Genomic DNA, 24419 nt, shown 5'->3' on the forward strand with positions numbered 1-24419 from the left:
AAGGGGAAAGAGTTTCAAATTAAATGAGAGGAGGTTTAGATTAGATGTTTGGAAGAAACTATTTATTCCGGGCACTGGCACAGGTTGCCCAGAGAAACTGTGGATGCTCCATTGCTGGTGGTGTTCAATGCCAGTTTGAATGGGGCCTTGGGCAGCCTGATCTGAGGGGTGGCAATCCTGCCCATGTCAGCGAGTTGGAACTGGATGAGTTTCAAGGTTGCTTGCAACCCAAGCCATTCTGTGGTTCTATGATTCTGTGACTGAAGGAGTCAGTAAATATGGTCATCCATTTCTTACAAAAAATAAGCTTTGTTCAGCGCAGCAATTTTTGCAGACGCCCAAGGTGAAGAGGACTCTGGTAGCAGCTCCCTAATAAAGCATTTCTGCAAAATTGAGCTAGTGTTGCTCTTGTGTCTTTTTAAGGTCTTTTTAACGTTACTGCAATGCTTTTACTTCAATGCTGCCTGTGCATGATAGACATGGTATGGCTGGGTGCCAAGCTTCTTGGAAAAGAGCCTTTTATAATGAATAATAAAACAAACTTCATGCAGTAGAGAATGATGGTGTGAAGTAGGTGTCAGCATAAGTACGGTACATATATTGTTTGTAGGCTGAAAGGTTCAGTATAAGTGCAAATGCTCAGGCTCTCTGAGGTTAGCTGAGGTCTGCAACACTGCTACAATATCAGAGAATCATGGAATGTTTTGGGCTGGAAGGGACCTTAAAGATTATCTGGTTCCAACCTGAGCTGAATGCAGCACTCCAGTGAGATCTCCTGAAAGAAGAGCTGAGGGGAAGAATCACCTCCTCAACCTGCTGGCCTTGCTTCTTTTTACAGGTGATACCAGTAATGGTCTGGGTTTCCCTGGGCAGTGTGCTTTGCTGCTCTCAGACAGCTGGGGATGAAATAATGTCTTCAGGAGCGAGAAGGGCTGTGCACTCAGGTCTGATTTTGACACTTACGAGACAGAGGGCTGAAGTGCCTGTTATACAAAAAATAACGTTCCTACAATCTGAATAGATAAATATTATAGTTAATGGTTAAAGGAAGCAGTGCCAGGCACTTTTGGCCAGCAGATCAGGAAGGTGTTTCATTACTTCAGGTTTCAAAGACTTTGGACGTTTAGCAGTACCAAGGGTTTGCAAAAATGACAAGGAGGAAGCACTGGTAACAATATCTGACACACATTTACTTAATTCATGGACAAATTAATATTAATCATCCAATTTATAAATGAGCTCTAAGTGGAAGCCCCTTCTCAACTCTCCCCCCACTGCTGCATATTTTTAGGATTGTTTGTTTTTAGTAATAAATTAGAAACATCTGCTTCCGTTGACATACTGGGAAGGAAAGCACAGACAGCAAACTTGCAGGGCGAGCTGCTGGGATGCTGGAGGGGATTGGGTCCCAGAGACTGGGCATGGTCCTGCCCATTTCCAGCTGTGAAGGCTAGGAAAATTAGGCCTTTCCCTGGGTAGAGGAGGCCCACGGTTGCTGCAGGGCTGTGCCTGGCTGGTGTCTGAGGCAGGCTGCAGCAGCAGTGAAGTTTTCCAGCAGCGTGTGCTAGACAGATCCTGCCTTTTAAGGGTATCTTGGCAATTCTTCCAGGCAAGCAAAACTGTTTCTGCTATGGGATCATCTAGTCTTAATCACAAGGAATCCAGACCTTGTTCCAGAATAATCACAGAGGTCATTCAAGAATAAGCAGTGATGGCACTGATCATATGCAGAGAGCACTGTCCCGCCATCTCCTGTAATGAGGGAAAAGGTGCCAGGTTAGAGGACTAAGATGTTTTACAGCCCTGGCATATCTCCTGAGGGATGACAGAACTTCCAGATCTCTGAGACAGGCTGAAAATGGCCAGGAGGTGCACTGTGTTAAAGCATTTGCACAGGCTTTCACCTCATGCAGGAGGTATGAGAACAGCCCTCCTTGGTGTGTGCCACTATCAGCCAAAGTGGAAAGCTTGGGCAAAATCCTGCCAGATGCAGCAACCCAAATATAACCTGGGCATCCACAGAGCTGCACCCATGATGAACCCAATCCTTTCATCCCCTTATGTGGCCCCTCTGAAGACGCCTGGATCTCACTGCAGAGTTTTACTAGGGCAGCAGAACCAGATGTTTTACACACACTCGTCAGGTTTTTGCTCCAGTTTTTGACAATCAAAACTCTCAATCAACAGCCCTAGACTGCAAGGACAGAGCATGCCTGGAGAAAGGGAGAAACTGTGATGCCAGGAGGTTTCCAACAGAGAGCTCCTGCTCCTAAGATGCCCTATTTCTCTGCCTGGCTGTCTTTTCCAGATAGCTTTGAGTATATTGTGCATTTATCCAAGGTTTCCAAATAACCCATTAGGTCTCTTTCTGTCAGCGCAAGAAACCCCTAGCAGAGTCACTGCATGTTGGCTGTACAGTACAGGTATGATGAGCTGGGCACCTCCTGGAGATTTAGGAGGCATCACTGAGTTGTGTTGAATGTAAAATCATTTCTACTTGAGAAATGCCAGGCATAGGAATTTTCAATCACAGTTCTGCTTAAAGAAGGCTAGAAAATCACAGCTGAGCTGTGTGCGGGGAGCTGCCCTATTCAGTAATACAGAGAAAACTCCATTCTCCTTGAGATACTGAAGGTCTTTTTTCTCAAAAAAATGCAGTCTCCAAAAACCTCATGTAAAGCAGTGTAACCCCACTATAAAATTTAAAAGATGGTGAAATGTAGCTGATACTCTTCTAGAGAAGCCAAAGCCTCACTGCCTGGTGCAATGCTCTCTTTCAACACTGAAAGCATCACTCAGCCACTCAAGTGGGAAACAGAGACCCTTGAGGGAACCTATTCTCAGAGGGTAAAGGATGGAAGGAGGGGAGAGGCAGGTGTGATGTCACGTTTCACAGCCAGCTAGAATCACTTTTTGTTGTGCTTAAACTATTTTCCTGAATGCCCATGATGTACTTTTAAATGCTGCAATGCACCTGGGGGAAGTTTTGTCTTTGCATGTCTACAGGGAGCATTCTGATATATATTCAAGTAATACTGAAATAAAGAACTATTTATTTATTTCCCTTCTTTTCCATTATGGCTGAGGAGAAAAGTGAAAATTTTCTTCCACTAGGAGAAGACCTGCACTCCAGGTCTTTATGGGAATTGCTTTGCAGGAGCACAGACCATCCTATTCCCATCCAAAAATCATTACCTCTCTTTGGAACAACTTCTTGCTGCCACACCTCAAAGCTGGTGCTCAAGACACGTTGGCCACTTTCTAGCAGGAACTCCTGCACTGAATAACAACAGCAACTCAGAGAGGCCAAAGCAGCCTGGGTCTTCCTCCCAGCCATTGGGAAATCGGCCAACTGGAAGCTTGAGAGCAACACTGCCTTCCCACATTATTTGAATGGGGGTTACAGGGTTTCCCAGTTACTACCATGGCTTCAGGAAAGAGTGGATGCCAAAAGGATCTCTTCTCCAGGGCTCTATCAAGGATGTGGTAAAGGGGAAATCCCTGGGTGAGTATATGGAGGCATCAGGAAAATTGTAGAACTACAAAAAAGAGAATACAGGTAATATATGGAAGGAAAAGGGTAGAGGAATTGAAGACGTATTGGAGACAAATAAATACGTGTGGAACTGAGAGAGTTTCTAAAGTTGGGCTGTGATCAAAGGCTGTTCTTGTGGTTTAGGGCCAAAAAAGTGCAGGCTCTGGCAGATAACCTGCAGAGCATTTCCATGCATAACTGGACCTTGGAAAGTCTCAAAGGAGTCAATTGCTCTGTAACAAAGCATAAATGTAGTGTCCAGAATGAACAATGGATGCAGAAAGTGACTTAGGTGTTTTTCTGTTAAGTCCTAAGAGAGATGTTTCTACTGTTCAGTGACAATGAAAAGAAATTATATATGAAAAAGGACATGAATCAACACTGTCAGGGTGTGGAATTATTCCCTGGGTACACGAAAGCACAGCAGACCAGAGCTGTGCAGGAACATCAGTGCAGGGCTAACAAGACTGGCGTAACATCAAGTTTTTATAGACTGCTGAAAAGGGAAAAGACTTTTGGTCTTCAGTCCTAACAGCAAGCAAGAACAGAAAGCACGTGTTCCATCAGGAGGGAGCTTCTCCCTCCAAGAAAATTGAGAGTTTTCCTGGACCAACACAGAAAAAGTTCTGTTTTTTTTTCCCCCCAAATGTAAAGAAATGGGAGGTCCCACTCAGCAGCTCCCAAATCAGGTCCCCCGCATTGGCCTGGTACCAGTGATGAGGCTCACAGGACAACAGGAAAGAGGTGGAGTGAACAGACTTGACACATACCTCTTTAGCTCTGCCCTATGAGCCCTTTTTGTTTTCACAGCAGTATCACTCCCTGTTCTTACTGCTCATTTTTTAAACTGTGTTTCAGGTCCTGTTTCCTTATTAATATCTCCTCTCCACTATCATTTTTGCTGAATAAAAATATATATTTATTGAAAGAATATAAAAAACCTCAGAGAAATAAAACAGAGTGCATTACAATATATACTAAAAAGCTTCTCACTGCGGAACTGTTTCCTTCCTTCCCCAGCTTTAACCTCAGACTCTTGCCAGATGTTCCTGTTTATAGCAGGGTGTCTGATTTTGAGTTTGGGGTCTCTCCAAAGGGGGAGGGGAGAGCATAAAGCTAAAAGTAGGATGGGTGGCCTGATGGTGTTCAAACACAGCCAAGTATCTCAATTAGATCTTGTTGGAGACTTGGCCTCCACTTCTGTAGGCTGCACCATGCTTGGGGCTGAGAGATGCTATACAGATGGACAAATCCAGCAGATAGACTGATCGCAAGCCAATAAATTTAAGCCAGCACAACATATGGACTCTCACATCTATCAGCCTTGGAAAGATTTCTCCCCACAGACTTCTTCCAGGTTTGCCCAAAGTGAAACATCCCAGGCACTGAGACTTTTCCCCTCTTTCTCTCAGATGATTGTTTTATAACCACACACCTCTCATTGCCAGAAGCATTTTGCCATTATGTACAGCCTAATCTTTCCCTTTAAATCCAATCCCTTTATTATTTGTAGTAAGATCTGGTTTTATACTTAGCAGTGCTGCCCTTCCCAAGGCTTACACCTGACAGAACTGTACAGACTATTTAATCTTATGATTCTATCCCTTCTCACTCAACATTTAGTGAAACTGTAAAACATCTCTGAAGTACTGAGTCAGGTCCTTCACAATAATGCCTTCATTACTTTCCAATTCACATCTAGTATAAGGACTAGACACCCAAAACCAGATCCACGCTGCTTTTCCAAAATAAAAATTAAACCCTAATATATGAAGAACTGGAACAATTTACTTTAGCATTGTGAAATCAGACTAATCTGGATTTCTTCTTCAGCTCCAAAGAGAAAGAAACTGCTTTACAGATCTGCACTTCTTAATTTATACAGCCTATGAGCAGAGATGAAAACATTTTGCTGACAGTTGCAGCCTGATGCCCATCATTAAAATGTAAGCATGCCCAGTAATTATCTCAAATACAGCCTTTATTTTTCCTGTTTGAACACAAAAGGCAAGCTTGCTGAGTGTGTAGTGTTTTCTGCCAAGGAAATCACACTAACTGCTTTGCTGTCCTTTCAACTAACAAAAAATCCACATCAGCAGTTAAAAGAGGGGTTTGACCTTTCTTGTATCTGTGATAAGTAACCTGCAGGAATCAGAAAGTGAGATCTGAGGTTAAGTTTTCTGCATTTTATCATCTGCAGTGTGTCTCTTTGGGAACATGGATTTTATTTCATCATGCAGTGACAGTATGTGTAATGTTGCTTTAGCACTGGTGAAAGTACCTTGAACATCAGGTTTTCCAGCACACATGACATACCTGTGAGTGGACACACTAGAGAGAATTAAGTGTATGTCAACTTCATCACACTGAACAGGACACTCAATTCAGCCCCCAGGACACTGTTCCTATGTGGATTTTTGTCCACCTTCTCTACTTGTAAGCGTATATAAGCATTACAGTGAAATGTGGAGATGACAGTGGAAATGAAATAATATGAATACCAGGTTAAGGAATAATATGAATTCCAGGATAAGGAATAGACAGCCATGGAGGAAGGGGAATGAACTTCCTTTGCCCTGAGCCATATATTCTTTGCCCATCTGATCTTAGTCGGACATACCTCCAGTCCTATCTTTCCACAGTTCATAAAGAATGGTGACGCTGGGATTCCCTCTTGGCACAAAATTTAACTCAGGGATTCTCAGAGGAAAATAGGCTCTCAGAATTTCCTTTTTTTTTCCAGTGGGCCAGGCATATCAGCTTCTCTGCATCCAATTTTGCTTTTCCACACCATTTCCCCCGCCCTTCCCACTCCACATTTCTCTACTCATAAATAGATTCCTTAGCTGGAGCATTTGTCCATGGGGACAAGCCACAGGCTGGGCTGCATGGGAGTTCAGTGGGATAGCCTTGTATTTCCACCTACTCTGAAAGGGAAACTCCACTCCAGTAGCACAGATGAAACTATCTATGTCAGGGAGAACAGATTGCAGGGGATTGCAGGAAGGAGGGGGTTTGTCTCTTTAACTCACTGTGCACTATGTTTGTGTGATTTCTGAAGCATGTTGCTGTTTCTCCATTCACCAGAAGAGCTGGTAATAGCAAATTACCATAGCGTGCACAGCTCTAAGGACTGTGTAATGCTGTGCTCACACCCATATTTTCCTAAAACTTCAGCAGCATGAAAATCTTCATCATTTCCTTGAAACTGAGTGGGTTAGAAAAACTAGTCACCATTGTGAGTATCATGTTTTGGGCAGCTGGCATGCAAGCAAGCGTTGCCTCAGCTTCATCTAAATAATGGTAACCAGAGACCCAGGGGAGAAGAGAGAGCAAGAAACTGCTTATCCACTTACACTCTCACCTACTCAGACCATGGTTGTGTTCAATCACTTACACTCTATTTAACAACACCCACTCTCTCCACTGTCTGTAGCACATAGCCACAAAACATGCTGCCAGTAGCAGTGGAAACACAAAAAGTTAAATGACCTTGGGAAGGAAAACTGCAACAGAATAAATGCCCCACCAGAATAACAAATGGATATTTTTTTTTTTTGTGAGAGCTTACTAAATTAAAATTGTGAGATTAACTTTGCAAAACCACAACCCTGAAGCAAAATGATTTATTTGGTATTTATAGATTTTTTTTTTTTGCAAAACAAATTTCTATGAAACCATAGCAACAAAGGTTCAAGTGAATACTTGGAATGATGCTGGAAACATTCACGAGAGAAAAAGCCTATAATATCTATTTTGGGTTGATGGAATGTAAGATTAAAGCTAAATAGAAATAAATATTTCAAAAGATCTTAAACAGTTACATCACCTTATGCCTTGTGAAAGGTAGACATTTATAAAGAATTTTTTACCAGAAAATTGTGTCCTTGATTTTTAAAAAATCTATCTGGTAATGTCTGACAGGAAGGTTACGTGCATACATGTCAAAGTCTTTCTTTCTTACAAGATACATAAAGAAATTTAACAGAAGAACTACTGCAATGGATTTTAATGGAATTGTGTATCCCAGCAAAAACCCGCATTTTTTCTGAAAGTTATATTCCCTTCTTTGAAAGGAAGTCAGAATAGGAAAACAGAATCTGTTGCAACTTACCTTTACATTTGAGTAGATAACACCTACTTTTTCCAGGAAAAGCAACACCCTTCTTTTGGGTCGTGCCGTAGGAGCTGTAAATTGAAGCCAACAGGTAATTGTTGGTATTTCCAAATCCGTTAAAGCCAATTTGAATGCCTCGATGACAGATAATGTACTTCACAAAAACTTATTTGAAGCTTGATGCTCTTGTATTGAGCTTTGTAACTGCCTGTCTCAGCTAAATAAGTTCCCACTCCTTTCCTCGGACACTTGCCAACTTTTCTAATTTAAAGCAACTGTCTGCTCGCTATAAAACTCCTGCTGGAAGGAGCTCAATGTGTACTGCAGAGCAACGATCAAGTGTGTGCTCTGGACTGAAGAGGTGGGACAGATTCCTAGCAGGATGTGGGGCATAGCCTCCCCGAGGTAACGTTATATCATCTTTGGAAAGCATTATCAGCTAAGTTGTCTCCTCAGTAAAGACACAGAAGAGGAAAAAAATCATACTCTTTCTGGCATGTCATCCGCTCAGTGTGGGAGGAGCACCATCTGCCTCAAAGAGAAGGAAGACGCAACAGCCTCAAATGCACCAAGTGCTCAGAGCTGCCAAAGGAGCCTGCTCCCCAACTCAGACAGGAGGCTCCCCGTATTTTCAGAGGCGGCAGTCCCTCTTCTGAGGCTCTGGGGACAGGTCCAAGAGTTTTCTCCTGGGCTTCCTCTGCTGCAATACAAGATGCTCCTCTCACAGCAGAGGAACTGAGGTCCTAAACGTGTCCTTTGTGATTTTAGAGACTTTCAAAGAAAGTCATGGCAGCTATTCTATCTTCTGAGACATCGTCAAGTTTTAATAACAGAACCATGACTTTCAAAGGCATCAACATACTGGAGATGACTGTTCTGCTTTGCTCACATTAAGAGAGTGGAGCACATGAAATGTAATTCAAGCAGAAGAACTGTTTGAGCTCATGTGGAAGGAGAATAATTCCTCCTTGTTGAGAGGAATTTATTTCAACCAGCCACATGCATGACATGAAGCATGTTTATGAATGAATGAAGTTCCCATTTTGATAATACAAGTTCTCTATAGAATCTTAACATACAGGTAAAAATAGCAAACAAAAAGGCATCAATATCTAGGCCTAAACTATAATACATTGTGATTTTGGAAATTTCAGTCTCTCAGCACCCAAATTCCATGTTAGTACGATAACAAACTTCTGCAGACACTTATGCTGGGTACTGTCTTGAAATGAGGATCCTGAAAACCAACCAAAATACCGAGCACTTCTGGAAATCTGTGCAACAGATCTGTTCATGCTAACATGACATAAGGATTACTGTTGTCATTATTAAGTGACTTTTGCTTTGTCAGCCATATTTTCTTGCAAAACTAACGTAAGCTAGGATGGGCTCATTAGACTGAATTAAACTGAAATTTTCAAGTGTTTGAGGCACCTGAAAGAGGAAATCAATCTCATATGACAGAATCAGATAAAGTCAAAATGCAACTTGTGAAGTAATATAGATGATCTTGTTCATTCATATATGCTAATTCACATGACACCTAAATACAAGGGCTGCTACAAAAGTAATGCCTCCTATTTTATTATGGTGGCCTATGACACCAGAGGCAGATGTTGGTGGTATAGCAATAAAGGTTGAACCATCCCACCAGTATTTTGTTACATCTTGTTACCATGCAACAGATGGCAGCAGAGGGGCACTCTGACAAAATGGCTCCTCATGGAAGTGTAGATGAAAGTTTGTCACTGAATTCCTCCAGGTGGAAAAAAATTGCCCCCAGTGACATTCATCGATGCTTGCTGAATGTTTATGGAGGCTGAATAGTGGATGTGAGCACAGTGAGGCATTGGGTGGTGCCTTTCAGCAGCAGTGACAATAACAACAGACCACTTCCACTGGCACAAATTTTTACAAGTGCAGCACGCAGGCTCTTGTTCATCTCAGGCAAAAATGCAGAGCTAATGGTGGTGACTATGTTGAAAAATAGTGTTTTGTTGTTGAGAATTTGCTCTATCAAATAGTGTTTTCTAATCTGTGTATCTGTTGTAGATTTCATGGAAATAAATAGGAGGCATTAGCTTTGTAGCAACCTATGTATTAAATATTTCATATTTTTTACTAAGAATTAAAAACAGGATCCTGTGCATTCAATCAATACAGACAAAATATTGCTGCCAATGATGAGAGTAAGGATTTCAGGAAAGCCAATTCTATTTCAATGGAGTAGAAATTAATGATCTGTTGGTGAACTTAGTTGCAGATGAAAGTATAGTGAAATACTAATACTGTCCTTATCATATCACTTTAATGTATAGTAGAAGCTCCTGCTCAATTTTAATTTTGTGAGCAGGAATTATTTATATCCTTTTAGGCACAGGCAATGCTGTAAACTTGTATTGGTATGCTTATAGTAATTACCTTGAATTTTTAAAGATCATTCAGAGAACACAGCCCTCATTCTCATGCTTGCTTCTTTCTGCACCAGTCTAGGAAAACATGAGCTGCTGCATCTTACTCCTATTCATTTCTTGGGACAGCAGAGGATATCGCCGCTGTCACAGAGGAAAAAAAACAACACAAAAATGTTTATTAGTGGCTTAGAGAAGACTGGCAGGAATTTATATTGGATTTATCTGGATTTATCTTCTTGTCTTGCTGATGAATACAAGTTTTCATATGGTCATTTACATGCGAACATCTACTGCATAACAGTTTGCTGTGTCTTGAATACAAAAAAATAGAAATTCATGTAATAGATGAATGAGAGAGAATGTGCTCCAAGGAACATAGTCATTAGATCCTTGACAAATTGTCATTTTTTGTCCTCTCATGAGAAAAGCAGCTGGGATGTTTTTCTGATGGCTTATTTTAATTCTTTCTCTGACCAAAGTATTTTAAGATTCAGCAGGTTCTAATAAGTATCAAGGACATTTCCAACACATGTATCTGAGCCAGGAATCAAACAAAACCTTTCTCTTGCAGTGAACCACTAGGCAGCAGATTTACTGGCAGGAAGGAATTACAACTTTGAGGCATTAAAAAATGAAGTATCCTTTGATGCTGGGATTTAGGATTTTCTCTGTTATGGATGAATGCATTTACATCCAGATAATATCTAATCCAATTGTCACAATGCTAATGTAACTGCTCAGGACTCATCTTGGTACTGAGAGAAGGAGAAGGTTTATATAGCACAGTGCACTCTAGGAAGTCACAAAGCTGCTAACAGCCAGAAGCCTTATTCTCTCCTCATCTGGAGTGATATGAATGAAGATGAACTTCATTCAGGTAAACAGAAATATGACACTGTCCAGTGCCCTGCATGAAAATCAAATGTTACAAGAAAATATTATGCTAAAACACACAACAGTTTTTGCTTTGTTTTTAAGGAGTCCTGCTTTCATAACCCCCAGCTGGTGCATCCACCTGGAGAAGTCCAACAGGTGAATGGCTACAGGGTGGGATATGACCATGAGGAACAGCACAGGTCTGGCAGCTGCTAGGGCCACACACTTCAGGGAGGCATCTAGATACCAATAGATTAATTCCACATATGTATTTTTGTATCCGTATGGAATGCAAACTGCAACTCCAACAGAGCTTGAGATTTTTCAAATGAGTAAAATTTATTCTAAGCCTAAATTTGCTAGAAAACTTAGTCTAAAGCTCATTTACCCAATGAGATTACCATACTGAAATCAGCTCAGCTCTGCACCTCCATTCAATCATTAGTCACCAATGTAGAGCTAACAAGCAGGATTTAAATCTTATCTGCTTGGTGCAGCTTGGAACAGCAGTGCTATACTGTACTGTTCTGAAATGGAGTGCCATTTGTTGCAAGTGGTGCAGCACATTCCTTTTCTCACCTTCCAGTGAATCAGATCAACCCAGTGGTAAGGCTTAGAGTCTTACTAGGGTAGAGCATTGCAGCTCCATCTCCTCCACTATTTATCAGTAATTACAAGGTCAGTAGGACTCCCACTTCACCTACATACTTCTCCACAAGATGAGGAAGGCTTTTCTCCTGCTATTTTTCCCCTCTTTTTCTTCTGTGGCAAACTTTTCCATCAGGAGTCTTACAGACCAAAGCACAGAATTGCAGAAATGTACTGATGTCTTAAGCCATTGCTGGAAATTCAATGAGACTGACAAATAGGAAAAGGCTTCTGAAATGCATAGTGTTTTGTAAAATAACATCAGCAAAAAGCAATGCTTTAGCTAAACTATCCACCTATCTCATTTTTTCTCTCCAGTAATCTGTTTTCACAAAGCACAGAGAGTGACCATTGTTCCAAATGCAGAACTAAACAAACAGCAGAAATAACACTTTTGTACTACAGAACTATCTGGTTTCAGTTAGTAAAATTCTCTGTCTTTTGCTTATTATTTTTCTTTTATTTATCTTAATGCATTCCACTATGTTGTACTCCAGACCAATAGTTCTCCAAACTCTAGGCATTTATGTTACTCAGAAAATGTCATGTTCGTATCACTGGGCATAGTTGTCTATGGTGGAAAGGGAAATAAAGTCCATATCTGTCAGTTCACATCCCTTGCAGAACAAGGTCACTGTCTTTGCTTCATAGCTGGCTAAACAGTTGTACCCTCCAGAGGCATCTCAGCTTCCTCTCCAAGAGGCCTCAGCTTATCACTCTCCTTTATTTTGGAAGAGAAAGAGGAAATAGGCCACCAGTTTATCTTCTACTCATATTAGCTAGATGGAATGAAAACATGCTTGGTATTCAAGCAAGTGTAATAAGAATAGCTTATATTTATTTTTCTTCTGCCAAGTGCAAGCCCAGAAGCAATGAAAGATAAGCCTGAAAGTAACAGATTCATTTAAAATTAGCCCACACAGTGGTTTGGGAGTACTGGGAAACAAAACAGTTCCTCTGAGCACCATTAATAGTTCTCACTAATACAAATAAGAAGTTTCTACCTGCAGGAAAGCCACCTCTGCTGGCCCTATAGCATTGCTGTTTTGGTACCTCCACTGTTATCCTCTCTGCTCATGATACCATTGTCAGTGCCCTACAAATATGGGTGAAGTACCAGCCCCACTGCTGTTCCTCCAACACATTAAACCCTGGGCTTTAACATTTCTACAGAAATGTTGGGCCACGGGTATTGGAGATCATGAACAAAGATAGTGAGGACAGCTGTACTGAAGAACTTAGCAACCTTTGGTTTTATTCTTTTTATTGCCCAGGACGAAAGGGTACATTAGTGAGGTTGTTTCTACAAGCTCCTCATTCAAAATCCCCATGAAGAAGAATGCTACAGACATACATACACAAAGGACAACTTTTCCTTGCATGCACACACCAGTCTTAATTTATATGACACAAATCTATTCAACCTCACATATGCAAACTACTTATTTTTTCTATCTTCTCTTTCAACCAGACAGGATAGGAAAAGACTTTTATCCTATCCCACACTCCAAAGGACTATACATGTAGCACTTCAAGTCATAAAGAAAACATCAGCTTGAACTACTTTCAAGTTTCCTTATTTTGTTTGTTCAAAGAGAAAGTTATTCGATTTATTATGCTTCATTTATCTGAAGCAGCCTGCAATGTGCTAGCTGAGTGCTTTGACCTTTTGCATATTCTGTAGCTGATTGGTTTGGCCATCCATCTTCTCTACTTGTTGAAACTCTCACTTAGCAAAGAAAGGCCAACAGCCAAGCCTGTGTGAAAAATGTGATGCAAAAGGAATCAATTAGGAGCAGGGTATATTTCATTGTATTTCCCATAGTATATTAGACATTGAAGATTATGTAGAATCTGAAAAAGTGCCTAAGGTGCCTGAACTTCATGGCTGATGACAAATTATGACTATATTACATTTTTTGAAAAATCTTTTTGGGAAGAAAAGAATCTTATGAAATCTCTGGTAGAAAGCAGTCAACATTTCTATTTCCCACGGTGATCTAAGGTCTACTAGTTAATCTAGTACATTTCTGACTACATTGGCAACTTCTCTCATTTAACATAGCTAAGACCAAACTCTGTAATTTCCTTGGTGAGCCATGTCTAATTCAAACTATTTCTTTTGACAATTCCATCCTCACTTTTGTCCAGAAATGTGAAGAGGGGAAAAAATGATATAGAGCAAATAAATCACAGCTTCTCCTCTGCAGAATGACCAAGCTTTAATAGAGGGATAGGGGCTGTCCTGTTGGCAGAGGAGCGCATAGGCTGGTGGCCAAGCAACCTTCCAAACAGCAGGAGGTCTGGACTTGAGCTTCCTCAGGCTCAGGGTAGTGCTAAACCTGCATATAAAATTTGCCTGGGCAAATGTTATTTATAGAACATTACCACTTGGATGTGGAGAGCTGCATCTGTACTAATCATGTTTTATGAGGAGTAGGCTCTTCAGAGTAAAGGAAATGCAGAGAAACATCATAAACTTCTCAAAACCGTTGTTTGTGAAAGAGTTTCAAGTAATACCAAGCTTGAGGATAGGTAAAAAACTCACTGTGAAAGAAATTCAAACACAGAAGAAGTGAATTTTGAACTGTGTGTACATGACAATTTGTACTGAATATCTGCCAGAAATAATGGCATTTGAATGGCTGGCTCATAGTTCAGTTACCTGGTCTCAAATCTTACAATTATGTTCTAGCCATTATTCCCTACAGTCAAAGAGAATTGGGTAAGAGAAGACTGTTTACCTCAGACAAGGATAGGAATCATTTTGAATTCATGCAGTGCATAACCAGGAGGGCAAAAACATAAAAAATATAGATTTGTTTCATCTGATGAGAGTGTTTGCTGTGAAAATGTCCTCTTCCCTGAAAAAGGGCAGTTGTTCTACACAATTCAGAAAGTGTCCCTTCTTCCAACCCACCTCATGTGGCCCTTGATCAGTATGCTTCCTGGGCAGAAAGGGCAGCAGCAGAGTACAGCTCTGTGTTCATGCAATGATACAGCCAGACAGTCTTTAGAGCTATTTTCGTAATGCAGTAAATATCAGCCTTGCACATTAGGCACCCTATGGTTCTCCCTGACTGCAAATACAGCTTGCTTGGGTTTGAAGAGAGCATTATCTGACATCCTCCTGCAAATGATTCAAGGGTTACTCCAAGATAAAATGGCAACTGCTCAAGAAAACCAAAGGCTATATATGAATATATGCATGTATATTCATTTCTGCTGTTCCTTCTCCATCTGTCTGATAGGCTGACTTTCCAGCTGCTGAGCTGCTATCAGAGGGTGCCATTTCTTCTTTTAAATGGAAAGAGGATTCTTTTAATTGTTAATTGATACCACCCCCCAGAGCTAAGGGTGGATAAAGCACGATTGATTACAGATGGCACCGTTATACAGCAGTGGAACAGGATGTGATGTGCATTAGCAGCAGAATACCTAACTACAAGGGCTCAGCATCAAAAACAATCAATTCAGTTCAGTCTCTTTGGAAAGTCTGGAAAGATCCATGCCATTAAATTTCTGTTCATAAAACTTTATTGTCTATGGATGCTTTTCCAAGTGAGTAGGCTGTTGGCTATACACATTTCCTGACCTGTACAAGTTCCCTGACATTAATGGTAACAAAATATAGCTGACAACTTTCTGAAATGAAACATCTGAATCAAAACAAACAAATCACTGTTGTCACAATTAGCCTGACTACTTAAAACTACAGAGGTAGCATAGCAGCACTGATCAGCACGAGTAATTTATCTTAAAAAGTTGGAACATACATTTTCATTAGTAGAAAGGCCTTTCTTTCACTTGTTCATACATGCATCAAAAAGGACAGAAGTTGAAATTAGGGATGTAAAGTGACACATGCCTGGAGGAACAGCCAAATGCACAAGCTTATCTCTTACCGCAAGGCACAAGAGTGGCACAGACACCCCAGCTCATGGTCCTTTGAGTGAGCAGGAACAGCTGAAGGCTCTAATATTAATTGCAGGTTTTCAGTGAAGTGCCTCGAGCAGAAGAGTACTATTTCCACAGTGTCATGAGTCTTAGCATCCCTTTCTGAGATAGAGGCTGCCCAGCCTGGCTCTGGCCAGGACATTGTACCACAAGAGAAAGGGCTTGAAAACCCTGCTCCTTCCTAGTCCACTGCTCCCATAACAAAGCTTGGAGCATGGCTGCTGTCCACAGGTGGACTTAATCCAAGGTTCAAATAGGGTTAAGGACAAGAGTAGCACAAAGCAGACCAAACTGCTGTAATGGACTCCAGGTAATCCAAAAATTTTTCCTAGCAAAATACAGCAAACATACAAATTTCCCCAGGCTTCAGGGGCCCAAGCAGGATTTCCATCAATCCTAGGGCTTCTGTGTCTCCAGGTAGGCCTAGGGCTCCCTTGGGCTTTTGTTTTGGGATGTGGAAGGAACAGTGGAACTGGGGTAGGAGGCAGGTTTCCATGCAGGCTTCCCAGCAGTCCTGCTGGGGCTTCACTGTTTGGAAATGAAGGTACAATGTAACAGGAACAACAGCAAAGAATTTGGAAAAGTAGAAGGCAGTAGTTGGAATGGTAACAAACCCTGGAAAGCTGCAAAGACCATCTCTGTTGCAATTCTGGCCAGTGCTGAGATACTCAGCTAGCTGACTACAGCAGGAATGGGAAAGTACAGTCCTAGATGAAAAGACGTGTATGTGGATGTGGAAGTCTAAAAAGGAAAAATACAGCCTTATATATGCTTATTTTATGTCCAGTTTTTTGCATTGTGTGTTTCCTAAACAATTGCTTATTCACTTCATCTACAGTGAATAAACAGACCAGCACTCTGGAATCTGTTTTTAATTACAAAGCTATTTCATTTAATGATGAAAAATGAGGATTTTTTTTTTCTTTCTGTCCCATGTGACCTGCTTTCTATAGGGCTTCTATTTTAAAAATTTCTAAGTTTCTTTCTCTTCTGGTTCCAGAATTTCCCTGTTCTCCACCCCTTATATTTCTTGGACAGTACAACTCCACAGTAACTAATTGCTCTGTGAATATTTATCCTTGCATATACCAGAGAGACTGTTCATTTCTGTAGTGCTGTTTTTCAGAGTTTCTTGAAGCTTCCCGAGTGGCTGCAGCCAAACAGCCCAAGAGTAATAGTACTGCAAGTCAGAAGTTACATCATTAGGAATTGCTAAGAAATAATAATTGCACTAATGTCTCTTTGTGCCTCTTTGCAGCATATAAGAGGGCTCATTAAGGGTTCCTCTACTGGGGCAGAAGTACCTGAGTGGGCTCACATCTATGAGGCTCATCTTTGAGAGACAAAATTGGTTCCCAAATGACCCCAGAATGTAGACAGCATGGCCATGGCTCTAATTGTAGCTCTTTAGACACTGTCTCTTCATCTAAAAGCCTGTCCTCAGTGTGAGGATGGAATACCTGGAAAATTGACTGACTTTTATGGGGTATCTTTGCTATTTTTAAGCAGGTATTTCTCTCTGCTTTCCAAATCTCTTTTAAAGAGCCTTCAAAGTCACCTCTCCCAAAAATCTCACAGACACCATCTGTGGGTTAAATCTCTGAAAATGTGAAACTCAAACGTCTCTCTCCAGCAGGGCCTTGTCCTGCTGGAGAGGTGTGGGCCTGTGGGCCTTTCACAATTCCTGCTGTGGCTGGCAGTAAAAGAGATACCTGGGCAGCAGCAGGAACATGCAGTGAATATTTCAATAAGACCCTGGCTTTTCAATGCAATTCAAAGTTCTGGGATGTTTCAAGTGTGGCCTTACCTTGAGCACTGGATGCAGGTTTGGGAATCACAATATAAGGACATAAAGCTGTTAGAGAGTGTCCAGAGATGGGGAAGAGTCTAGAGGATGCACGAGCAGTGTCTGAAGTCCCTTGGTGAGGGACCAGAGCAGAGGAACTGAGGGAAGGCACCATGGCGGCTGCAGCTCGCAACAGGGAGTGGAGGGGCAGCGCTGAGCTCTGCTCTGCGTGAAAGCAACAGGGCCCGAGGGAACGGCATGGAGCTGTGTCAGGGGAGGGGCGGGTTGTGGCATAAAAGTAGCATTGTGTGCATGAGAATCCACTTTCCCCTACAGCATCAAGCCTGCAGCCCCGAGCCCTTCCTGTCCGGGCTCGGCTGTGGGCTCACGGGGCTCTGGGTGCCCCTGGAGGGGAGGCGGGAAGCACCCCGTGCCCGGCAGGCCAGGCTAGCTCTTTTTCTGCCTAGTATTGCCCTCTGCTGGCACTTTTTAAAACACCATCAACATTGTAGTTGTTACTGCCAAGGCCATTTAGCCGGCCGTTATGTTTTCCCCTTACATCTGTATTTGACTGCGCTGCCAGCTTGTGGAACCCCGGGCTGGAGGTGATAAAACATATTTTCTGTTCTTACCAGCATTTAAAAACTCCTTTTTTAATCATTAAGGCTTTTGAACTGGTGTTTCAACAGCTTAATAAGTTGTGGGTGGAAACTCCTGCAGTCAACCTGCCTTCTGCCAGCTCTCCTTGTTTTTGGGTGCACTTAAATACAATCTTTAAAGGATATTCCCTCATCCTGTGTACAAGCTGAGAGCAGTTATTGGTTTCTATTCCAAACAGTTTCTGAAAGAACTTTTCTGAAGTCTGAAGGTAATAATGAACTGGTTGCTCCAGTACATTGATGAAGATGGATGGGGCTGATCTGCCTTACAAACAGAGAATTACATCCTCGTGGCATAACTTCTGTACACTGGACAGGACCAAAACTAGGAGTTCACTGCACCATGGAAACAGCTAGGCATCCTTTTTCTAGGTAAAATAAAGCTTAGAAAATTTTCATATGAAATGATATGTGAGGCTGGCCTTACCTTCAATACCTCTGCCCACAGCATTGCTCCTGCCTTAAACGTGTCATTTTGAATCACAGAATGGCCTGGGTTGAGAAGGACTTCAATGATAATCTGGTTTGAACCCCCCTGACGTGGACAAGGTCGCCAACCACTAGACCAGGCTGCCCAGAGCCAGGTGAGAACTTTTCTTTGCAGCACAGGAAACCTAGCAGCTAACTGTGTTAAGCAGTAAACCCAATGAAACAGCTGATATGGGTTTCTCTGTTCCAGCAATGAGACAGCAGCCAAGCTGTCTTAGTACACCAACACTGTCCTTTGTTTTTGGGGCTGCAAAGCAGATCTGCCCTTTCAATAAAGATGTATTTCTGGGCTTCCAGTTGGAACCCTTTAACTGAGTTATTCCCAACCTGTTTACCTCTCTCATAAAAGTTCAGAAATAATAAAAATAACATTTTCTTTTAAGTCATGGTTCAGACCTAAAAAAAAAAAAAGAAGCAGAGAAGCAAAGCTCGGATCTGAGCCCTGCTTTGTGCTAGCCCAGAGGGGACACCTGAAGAAAGCCAGCCAAGCATTTCTAAGACTGATGGTCCTGGAGACACCTTCTCAGCTTTCAGGCTGAATGAGGGAATGCCTTGGATCAGAGTGAGAAAAGCACATTGTGGTGCTTTTCTGGTGGGAGTCTTCAAGCAAAAGAACTGAAGGAAACGTGCTGGTCTGAGTAGATGGAAGATATGCAGCTGCGGGAGATGTGCAGAGAGAAAGGGCTGAGGAGCTTACAGATGCCTGGAAGGATCAAGAGGCATCTGCTGGCTGGAGAGGGAAAAAAGGCAAAGCTGCAGAGGAAAGGAAAGAGAGACCTTAAAGGGGATTTAGTGTGCATGTGAAACAGATCTGAATCCCCACGCTGCATCCTCTCCTGTGGAGAGAAAGCAGAAAATACATCTGTACGTATTCCTTAAGGTTGTGAACTAGTCTGGGGAATTAATTCCTGATTATGGAGATGAATATGCCGACGGCACGACCTTCAAATAACAGGGATAAACTGTAGGGGTTAGTTAGGTTTGGAGTTTAGATCAGGGAAACGTTATACAGCATGGTCTTCTAAAACAGGGGAGGAAGAAAGCAGGTCATCAGTCTGCTTCAAAGCCTTTGTGCTCAAAGAAGTACATTCTTCTCTAATTTTGTTAACATCTCCAATTTATCATTTGGAGATCTGAGATTTTAATCTCCCCTGGTATTTTCAGCAACAGCAAAATGGCACATCTCTATCTTGCCAGTGAAGGCTAAGATGTAATTTGGCTTGTCATTTGACTCTAAGAATGGTCTTAGTGTATCACAGAGCTCTCTCTTTATTTCTGGATATGCAGTTATGTGAATTCAGTAGCTGTTCAAGGTCCCTGCCAGCACCTGGAAGTCTCCTGAGTAGGATCAAATGCTTATTTTACTTCTGTAATATCAAGCTCACAGTGTTCTGTTGTGGTTTCTTCTTACAAAAATTTAAATCAGTAACATGATACAGAAACTTCAATAATAAACTTATTTGTGAAAGTGGAACGTCAGGTTGCTGTTATAGTTAATCATTAAAAAAAACACAACAATTTGACCTCCACATGCAGAAAAACAATGTTATCTGCTTTTTGGGATGAAAGAAGTAAGAAGGAAGAAGCGGTATGGGTATATGTTTACTGCCCATTTGCAAGAAATGAAAAGCAATTTTTAAGCTTCAAAATGTTGCAAGTAGCACTTTCCTTTTTCACTGTAAATGAAGTGAATTAGGGAAGCTGAGGTCAGGGTATGGAGGAAAAGGACAAACTGCAAATACAAAAGAGAGACTCAACTACACTAAAGTCCCATGCAGAATGGGAAAAAATGGCTGAGGTGCTGAAAAACCCAACACAGCACTTAATGATCTTTATACCATCTTTCCCTACAACATCTCTTGTGCTTTTATCTTCATTTTATGAAAGAGCAGCAGAGGCAAGAAATTTCACTGCACGGTCCAGCTACTCCCTACTCATCCCCCTAGGACACTTTGGTGCAGTTCTGCTGTGGAATGGTTGACGCTGTGACCTACCACCCACAAGACCTACCCCCATGACCTCCTATCCAGTAAAATTGGAAAGGTAGGAGGGCTAGACACACAACCCAGCCTCTGTCTAGTCCAAATCTGGGAATGCAGTATAATTACAGTTCATCTTACATAATAAGACACAGTGGATTGCTGAGAGATCTCTAGGACGACCTGGAGATGTGCGCAACATGATCTCCAGCTCAACAGCTCATTTAAAAAGGATGACATATCACTGAGACTCAAATTATTGAGGCGTTTGGCTGGCAAGGAGGGCTTGTGAAAGCCCCACTGCCATGTCAGAGTAAAGAAAAGAAAATCAAAGCATAAGCAAAACTCAGATAAACTGTTACGAGATTCACAAGTTCTGAAGGGTACAACAGAGAAATGGAGATGATAGTTTTCAGACTGAATTTGGGATATTCATGCCAAAACAGGACGTAGAATATACAACAGATGTGGTACTACTGTATGTGCTTTATTTGTGACAATGGTGAAAAAATGTAGAATGTGTTAGAATACAGCTATTTTAACATTTAGCTTAAAAAAGTGATAGATTAATTATAACACATATAAAAGTCATTCAATTAGAAGGCAAAGAAGATATATCCCAGGCACATCCTACGTGACATCTCTGAAGGACTTTTTAATTACAGTGAAAGTGATGTTCAAATACCTTTAATTTCTGCAGCTGACAGGCTGTTTTATCTTCAAAACAAGTAAAGCAAAACTAGACCAGTGATGTGCACAGGAGAGAGCTCCAGTTTTACAACAACAGCCTGCTCTGGCTGGCGTGCATGCAGGCATGCTGCATCTGCAGGGCTAAATGCAGCTCGGAGCCTTGGAAAATTTAAATGCATTGTTTTTACTGCATAACATATTTTGGTTTACCCCTTGAAATGCAGTGATAAGATAGACCTCTATCAAAAAAAAAAACGTGTCTATTTTTTAGCATTGGATGTGCAGACCTGTACTGCGTGTTCCGTTTTTTGCATCAAGGGTTTATTGTAACAGCTTTGGTCGTACATGCCTGGAATATATGATCAAACTGTTTGCAGCCCCAATTGAAATTTACTTTGCGTCATTCTTTTCTCTCTCCCTCTTTCTCTCTCTTACTCATCTGATCATTTGAAAAGCTCTCATTTGGACACTTAAAAGTAATTTATTTTTTTCCCCTTGTCTATGAGTTCCAGAAAACAGATCTGATTATTGCTGTTCGCATTTGATGTAGGCTATAACAACAGCACTTCCAAACATTCAGAATTCATGAATCCAGCTATTCCCATCCCTAAATGATAAAATGTTAAGTACAATAAATGGGAGAGTCTTCATTTTCCTTCTGGCTTCTGAGTCTTTCAAATCAGCCCATATTTTCAGGTTTTTCTTTGTAGCTATGAGTTATAGGCTTTCTATCACCCAGCCCAATTTGCCCTCACATTTTCAAGCACAAATGTACGTGGCAAATAGCAGGCACACAGAAACTTGCTGAGAACTCTTGTCAGCTGTCCACAGTCTCCAAGTAGCATAGGGAAAAAGCCTAAAACTGGGTAAAACTGTTAGTAAATAACACTAGATTATAAACTGTATGAAAATACATCCCAAAGCCAAACACACTAAACTCATTGTTGGGGCAGAGAAATTTTTGGCATCCTTACTGAAAAGCAGCTTTGCTGCACCAAAGAAAGAAGAAAAAAAGGAGAAAAAAGGAAACTCATTTCCCTATTGGATTATTTTGTCCTTGTTGGAAAATTATATGAGGTTGTGCCTTGCAGGTGTTACAGCTAAAGCTTCAGTAAATTAAACAAAATATCAGGTTAAAGCAAATTCATTTGGTATAAACAGGAACTGCAGTGGTTTGTGTTTCTGTTTCCCAAACCCAGAATGGAAGCATTAAAAAAAATTGTATCCGAAACCGCAAATGGAAGCACAAAATCTTCTTGCATGAAACCCTGGAAATGCTGCATCCCACGGAAAGATGTGAGCACAATGCGAGGTGGAAGAACAGGACACGGGGGGGGGACAACATCCCCCAACATATTCATTCTGCTCCAAACTGATTTTTAATATCAACATAATTTATGGGCACTAAGAATGAGTTTTAAAACAGGCAGACTGTCGAATCCTGAGACATTTCTTCCCACTCTGTTTAAATCAAAGCCTGCCTTTGCTCAGCAACAGTGTTATAGCAACATCTAAGAGTTCAGATCAGTGACTGAGTTGTCTTTGAGCTGGCCGCCTGGCAAAATAGAAAGGGTAAAATTCTCTGGAATGGAAAGATCCTGTGCCATGGAGATGGCCTGACAGGCACCGTACAGAACTGCAGCACAGCTGGAGCCAGCAGTCTCCCAGCCCAAAACCTGAACACCTGCAGATTCATCAGCAGGTTATACCAGCTATTTGTAATCTGCAGATAAAAAATATCTATGGGAAAAGTGTCTATGTACAGCACAGAATAACAAGGAAAGGAGCATCCTTTGCAAAACGTTCAGCAACAGTCTGGGTTTGTAATTGGCTAGTCTGACAGCTGACTCTTTGCCAGGAGGGTCAGAGCAGCATCAAGTTTTTGTGCAGCAGGTGAAGTTATGACATAGGCTCCTCTCTTCTTCCCCATACAGAAGCAGCTGGGAAAACATGAGGGTATCTGAGAGAAGGGAGAGTGAATGGTGATGAAAGTCAGCACTGCTGCAGGAATGAGGCTGTGAGAAGGCTGCTGCAGGGAGAGATTTCTATACTATTCTATACACCCATGCTCCCAGATTTTGACAGTACAAGAGGTAATAGCTTTAAGTTTCACCAGGGGAGATTCCAGTTGGATATTAGGAAAAAGTTCTTATCAGAAAGAGTGATAGATAAATCATTGGCACAGGCTGCCCAGGAAGGTGGTGGAGTCATCACTGTTCCTGGAGGTGTTCAAGAAATGTGGAGATGCAGCACTGAGGGACATGGTTAGTGGGCATGTGGGGATGGGTTGATGGGTGGATTATGTGATCTTAGTGGTCTTTTTCAACCTAAATGATCCTATAATCCTATGATTCCATGATTTTCCTCTCATCTTCCCCTGACTTTCCATCTCCTGCAGGTCATTGAGCATCCCCCAAAGCACAAACCAAGGAGCCATCTTTCCTCCCCTGTTTTATAGCCTCATTTCTGCCTCCACTGAAAACCATGAAAGATTGGCCATGGAGGACTTTAAGAGTATGAGGATGGTATACAACATAACAAACCATATAAAGTAGCAGTCTCTTTTAATTCAGTCATCATGAATGGGGAAGGGCAGCTCTAATAAAACTTTCCTACAGTGCTTATAACCACAAGATATCACTGACATCAAGACTATTGACCTGTTCAGCTGGGCACATTCCTCCTGTTAGCAAATAGGAGAGGAAAAGTTTATATCTGTGTGCAACAAACACCATTCTGCTGGCTCTGACATAGCTGTCACTGTTTCCTGGAGCATCTCATCCTGGCTGCACGTTGCCTCAGCACCCAGTGCAGTGCCTGCTGGCTCTGACCCGCTCCCAGCACAGAGGAAGCCTTTGCTGACAAATTCATATTTCTTCAAATAGATTAATTGCTCTGGCATATCAGTAACTTAGCCTAGAGACATCTTTCAGTATTCTCCAAGATGTATATTTCTGGATGAACCCAGTATTAAAGCCTTCTGTAAAACAGAAAGAGTAACAAAATACAGAAGAGCCAACAGAAATGAGCTTAGACTTCTGACATATTCGTGAAAAGCTTAAAAAAAAAAAAAAGGGTAAGAAAGTATTTTATTTGCAAGGGCAAGTAAATCAGGAACTGTAAGATGGATTGCATGATGAACTGTGACAGTTAGGATATTTGTAGAATCCGTACTTGTGCTGTAACTACATTAATTAGGATAACTGTATGATATGAGTGGGGCTCTCAGGGTTTAACCTAATCAGTGAGATATGACCTCTCTCTATAAT

General features: G+C 41.5%; 1 protein-coding gene across 2 annotated transcripts in view; it reads right to left on the reverse strand.

Annotated features, from left to right (window-relative positions):
- The window catches only part of C1QTNF7 (C1q and TNF related 7), a 63373-nt gene that overhangs the window by 37846 nt on the left and 1108 nt on the right, over positions 1–24419 (reverse strand). The window contains exons 1-3 of one of the 2 annotated variants that reach the window (XM_090139656.1): positions 17355–17843; positions 10074–10207; positions 7650–7723 (exon numbers count right to left, since the gene is read on the reverse strand). The gene's annotated coding sequence lies outside the window, so the exon portion shown is untranslated. Of the gene's footprint in view, positions 1–7649; positions 7724–10073; positions 10208–17354; positions 17844–24419 lie in introns of those variants that run through there. The other variant, XM_090139657.1, reaches the window with a different exon arrangement.

This window comes from Phasianus colchicus, chromosome 4 (genome assembly GCF_987193195.1).
Source record: "Phasianus colchicus chromosome 4, bPhaCol1.hap1.1, whole genome shotgun sequence".
Lineage (NCBI taxonomy): Eukaryota > Metazoa > Chordata > Aves > Galliformes > Phasianidae > Phasianus > Phasianus colchicus.